Below are 6439 nucleotides of genomic sequence, written 5' to 3'. Positions count from 1 at the left end.
CACAAGTGAGTTCCAGACAATGGCTGCAGCCTCTCACAAGTGCGAAGATTTCAGAGGATTTACAACATTTTTATACTATCTTGAAGGGCGGTACCACAACGCCCCCAGGAAACCGCCCACCCGGAGTTCACCGGACATGAGATACTTTAAAAACATCATACTAACACATTGACTTCAACCACAGACAAATGGTCTATTGTTGTGGAAATAGAGGAGGCCCCCCAGACATGCCGGCACGAGCAGAAATTGCGACAGCACTCACAAAGCCACATCCACAGATAAAAGTTCTACTGAGGAAATAAATAAATTAAAACAGTTATGACTAAATCTGGGCAGAAGACCCTCTTCAGGCTACATTTTAATCTTGCCAGCAATTTTAAAACTACCAACTTCCCCTTTAAGACACCAAGTGTGAGTGCAGTGACGATCAAACCGAAAGTAATTAAAGTTTCAGTTCGATTCAACGGAAACGGAATGTTTTGATGATACCATTGTTGAAAACAAAAAAACTTACTTTGCTTCCAAATGTAAATGAAATGTGTCCGTCACTGGTTCGTTTACTTGAGCTCGGCCGTTGTGTCGCTGTGACCTGTCTTGGCTTGGCCGCACTCTGGCACACTTTTCTGGTTGAAACCAGCTAAGACCATCAGGTCACACATTTTCACATGGGTTTAGCTGAGCTGTCCCCCGTGTGGATGGACAGCCAAGACTGTATAAGAGTAGAAGCCATTTTGGACAGATCAGACCTTCTTCCGCATCCAGAAAAGGCTCCATAGCTGTGTACTCGAACTGGAACTAAGCATGTGATTGTTTTCGAACTTTTAATCATGGCGTCACATGTCCTTCTGGGTGGCAGTCGCTATGACGGTAGCCACTGGTAAACTAACCCTTCTGTCATTTGACTTTGGCAGACTGATTGCATATCACTGTAAAACCTGTTACTGTAAAATTTACAGTGGTTTGCTGGCAGCAGGGATCCAGTAAATTACTGTCATTTTCTACAGTATGGTGCTGCATCTATTTTAACACTACTTTTATCTATTTACACTACTGTAAATTTATCAGGGCTGAACAAGGGTTTAGTTGGATTCGATTTCAAATTTTTCCCCGATTTGATTTCAATTCACTTCAATTTAATCAATATTGATTAATTATGGAACATCAATTCTTCTTAGCTATTAAGGATATGATAAAAAAAAAAAAAAAAACTCTACAAACATTAATTAAATTCCAAATCAAATTTTGCGGAGGCGAGTAACTGGTTAAATGATTTAGTTTATTAATGAAAGTATCGTGTTATAATCACTTAAGTGTTACACAAACATTGACTTCAACAACGATGAGATGAAAATATTTTCATTATTCAAATTCAATAACTGTAAATATGAATAAAAAAATATTCAGAATTGTCTTAAAGTGCAATTTAGGTCTTTCATAAATGTAGGAAGATACTTTTACATTCATGTGAACAGTACATTTCAAGAAAACCCTAAGATACAAAAATGGCCTTTAAATTCCTTAATTTTCTTATGAATTTATGTGAAAAAGACATATTAAAATTTAAAATAATTGATTCATGGTTTTCTGAATTGATATCAGGCTCGAAAATGAAAATCTATTCAATATTGATTATTCGAGTTTTGAAGCCATCCCTAAAATTTATATCCAGTTTTTTTATTTATGTATTATTATGTATGTATTTTTGATTACTAATTACAGTGTTTTACTGTATCATCATAATTTACAGTATTTTGCTGGCAGCAGTAAAATATTGTAATTTATTATTATTATTTTATTTTTTTATGCTCAGCTTAAGTCCTTCTCTTTCAGCCTCTCCTCAGTGACTTCAGGTGTGCCCCAGGGCTCCGTCCTGGGCCCCCTGCTTTTCATCCTATTTTATTTTCCATGGATTTAATATTCTCTTCCTTTGCTTTGCGGGTGACACCCATACCTTCAAAGTCATTCATAAAATTGCCCCTCCGCTCCTCAGCTGTGGAACTGACATCCTTTTACATTCAGATCCAAACTTAAAACATATCTGTTAGTATTGTGTACTCACCTTAACATGTGCCCTTCATTTTTTTTTTAATAAACATTTGAAGACTTTGAGGGTCTTGAAAGGAGCTTACGAATAAAATGTAGCATTATTATTATCCGTGTGAATTTTTTAGGACACACTGTGAAATGCTCAAATGTTATTGTTAAACATTCTAGGAAGGTGATAAGCCCAGCGAGGTGGTTTAACAAAGCAAAAGGCGCTACAGGGAACGTATCCTTTCCTCCTACATGTGTACACACGCTTTCCCACAAGGCTTTCACTCTTAAGTTGACGTTTTATAGCCTGCCACTGGGCTTGATGTTGGTCATCAGTGCATCTTTTAGTGCTGACCTCCCACATATACTCCCACCCTTACATGGTTTCAGGATAGAACCCTCTGTGCGTGTGTCTTGACTCGTATTCTAGCCGTTTGCTCCATCTTGCGTAAAATGACTTTTCATTAGACCCAGTGAAATATGATGCGCCTTTGCCACCTACTCTTCATGAAGTGCAATCCTATATGTGTCCCACTCTTTCGAAAATGTTAATAATCTCATTTAGCCTATTAGCGGGAATTCAGGACATAATGTGATTTATTCCACTGGCTGGCTCAGTATTCAGCAATTTTGTATTGTGCGTAACTAATCCTCAAAGAGACACAAATGGGCAACACAATAGCATACAGTACTTCGGCATAGCAGACTAATATTATTTGGGGATTCCACAAAGGGAAAGAGGAGATGGCAATATTACCTCTTGGTGTCATATTAACAATACATATGGGGAATAAGTTGCTGCAGGCTACCTTTAATTTAACGCAAGACCCAGTGACTATTACGCCTCTATAAAGACCGGTTTTAAATACGATCCACAATTAAGTCTTTTCTATTACACAAAAAAAGTCAACCTGATTTAAAGTCATGATGTGATCATTTTGACATTAATTTAAAAATACTGATCATGGTATACTGGCATGCAATAAGGAAATCGTCTGTCATTGTCATGGCAACCCATCGTATGTGATTCCACCTCAAAAGGGTGCGCTTTTAAGACTACAGAATCTTTAGGTGACTTTTGATTGGCCACTCAGCACAAGATGACTGAAATGACAATGAGTCTGGTGAAGTCAGTGCGTCGTAGGCTTGATGCAGTTATGGCAAGTACGTAAGTGTTAAGCCCCCAAATATGAAATATTATTTTTTTTAAGTTAATTTAATGTCTGTTCCAATACTTTTGCTCACTAGAAAAGTGGGTGGGTTCAAACAAAAGGTGCTCTGTCATGAGCTACAGTTTTTCTCCATAGGTTTGGCACATTTCTTGAAACTGAGATGACATTTTCAAAATACCATGAAAAAATCCTCAAACCAAATCCACCTTACAATTGGTGCCAACTGAATGGCATTTCTCATTGCTTTCATCAAATTGCCAATGTCTTAGTTGCCTTAGTTGTGGATCTGTGCAAATGGTTGTGCACATTTAGCCGACAGTTAGCACAATGTGCCCATATTTAGCACATTTTCCAAATGAATAGATCTTGCTGATACACTCTTCCAAGTGTAACTATTACTCTAAAACTGAGCCTATTGGGTCCCACTCTAAATAGAGTCAAATTTACTCAATAGAATTTACTGTAGTTAAAGTGTTGCAGTAGTTGGTACTTTATTTATGCTGTGCACTAAATATAATTTTAGTTATTAGGTTTTAGTTTTTCATAAATATACAGAATTTGGCTCACACTTTTTTTTGTTGCACTCGAATGTGTAATTAACTTTGTGTGAATAAAAACGGTTGTAATTTCCTTGACTGTGAGAAGAGTATGTCAAACGCAAACTTTGAAAAATGCTCTTGTAAAATCCCTTTTTCCCTTCTGTTTTATATATAATTGTATTTTGCTGGCGACATCTCTGCTGCTGTGACAAAACATCTAATGATTTTGACTTGTAGTGCTCACAGAATGCCAAAGGGACGATGCATTTTGGGGGCACTGACTACTTGTATGACATAGAAATTTGATTGTGACACATAGGTAAGCTGTTTTGGGAGAGATATGAGCTTGGTGTTGATCCATGGTGTTGTGCAAAATCATCCAAGGTACTTTTGGCAAAAGAACGAAGTGAATGCAGATTAACCGAAGCAATTGAGAAGGATCTTTGCAGTTGTGACAGTACCGACTCTTTATTTGGGAAAGGAACTTGGAGTGAAGCATGTGTGATCAGTTTTGGGATAGATATGTGCTTTTGCTAATGAACTAATGTAAGTCTGTTTAGCCAAATGAGCTTGCAGTTTTGAAAATATCATCTCAGTTTCAAGAAATGTGCCAAACCGATTGTTATGGTTGTGCTTTCATTGCGTTGTGTTTTTGTTTTTTTTCAGTCTCTGATTGAGTAGAGGGGCGTGTCCTCCTGTGCCGCACATGTTTCTCATTCACAATTAACGCTTTATAAGGACTGGAACTGCTGACATTCTGACTTCGTGTTCCAAATTCCTATCCCTAGCTTCGTTTCTTGTTTCCAGTTTCTCACGTGAGTTTTTTGACACGTAGTTTCACGTTGTTGTTTCCTCGGCTTATTGCCAGAGTGCTTGTTAACCACGCGTTGAGCCTTTTTTTTTTTGCTCCGTAGTTTTGTGTTCCCTCAGCTTTACGCTTGAGCGATTGGTATCCACGTGTTGTTTTTTTCCCATGTCGCTTTTAGTTTATCCGCTTTGTATTGCTCGTTTTGTATTTTGTTTTTTTTTGTTGTTTGCGTTGTGCGATTCTACAGCCCTCGGGTGTGTTTTTGTTACTTTGTTTTCCTTGCATACTTTGATAGTGATGGCAAAATGAAGCCCCATAAAGCAGCCAAACCCTGCAGGCAATACTTCACACACACGTCGGGGCTTCAAGATGATTCATTTCCTCGACTACGCCATCATGTGGACAGAAAAATGTATAACATGCTTGGTGCATGCAATAAAATGGTGAGGTGTAAATCATGCTCTGAATACAAAAAAATATATATTTGAAGAGTGTTTTAACATGAATTATTCTGTGTTACTTTGTCTGTTTGTGCTTATGCAACAAGTGAAAATGTGAAATAAGGAGGTAAAATAAAGTGCTTATTCATTTTTATTCAAAAACAATATTTTTTCCAAAGTTTTTGGACTCAGGCGGTTTCTTTTTTTGCAGAGAATTTCACCTGCTTTTGAAAAACCTCTTTCACATGGTACTGATGAAGCGTTTCTTTGCCGCTTTTATTTCGAACTACACTCAAACCTAGCGAATCATTTCCTGAATCAGTCACGTGGTACATCCGCTTCGCGGGGCTTCAAACGTCACCACGTACGTCATCAACACGCGGATCGACTCGCCGTTCATGAACCACTCATCTACATTAGTCGGCACACGCGTCAGGTATTCGACCCGAGAAGCACATCACTACTTTGCAAGCGACTTTTGTTAACTGTTTTTCTCCTGGCTTCGTCCAGCGCTTTGTGTCGTAGAATTCCGTTGTGTACTATCCGGTTATTCCGGAAATCATTACACCTATGGAGAAAAACTGTTACACGTCTAGATAATACCAAAAAAGAAAAGCTTTAATTCTGAAAATGTGTCTCATATTCATTTTTGATTTGAAACCCAATTGTCTTCAGTATACAACAAAAACAAATGAATTGACTGTTCTGTTCCAATACTTTTGAAGGCGACTGAATATCCCCTCCTAGTTGTCTAGTCCCACAAATGATGTCTGTAATGATGTTTGAGACACAGTCAACATCTCTGATGTGTTAAACCTCAATCACACTGAGCGGCTGTGCTGTTTTGCCATCAATGTGGCTCATTTGCTTTGTGCTTTACATGACTGAAACGTCCAATATCCTGCAGCTGCATGGCGTACAACTGTGAAAATGCAGTATAGAGAGTACTGTGCTAAAATGATCGCCTTAATCTATCTTTTACCCCCGAGGGTCACATACAACCTTGCAGATCGACTGTCAACACTGCTATAAGTGGACAGCACAAGACAGATCACAAGACAACATATCGTTTTGGAGCCTTTCAGAAGACGTTGGTGAAATTAGTGGGGGAAACAAAAGATGAAAAGAGAGAAACAGATAAATGAGATGCGAGGGGAGATGGTAAATGAGCCTCGACTGCCCCCGAGGTAATGAGCTTGGCGGCAGAAGGAGCAGCATGATTGGAGCGGCAACTCTGGCAAGGCAGTGATCCAGCAGATGAAAAGCAGTAGATGATGACGTCACTGTGACCACGTCAGGTTTTGCAGCGTCACCGGCAAATAGTCACCCATATGGCGCCATGACGCATCTAATCCAATCAGACGGCCCAGAAAAGAAATTTTACACACTTTGTTTGATGTAATTTATTTTTAGATTATTAGATTTATATTATTATTAGCTACAGTA

The sequence above is a fragment of the Vanacampus margaritifer genome, chromosome 2 (genome assembly GCF_051991255.1).
Source record: "Vanacampus margaritifer isolate UIUO_Vmar chromosome 2, RoL_Vmar_1.0, whole genome shotgun sequence".
Lineage (NCBI taxonomy): Eukaryota > Metazoa > Chordata > Actinopteri > Syngnathiformes > Syngnathidae > Vanacampus > Vanacampus margaritifer.
This window is presented reverse-complemented; position numbering follows the sequence as displayed.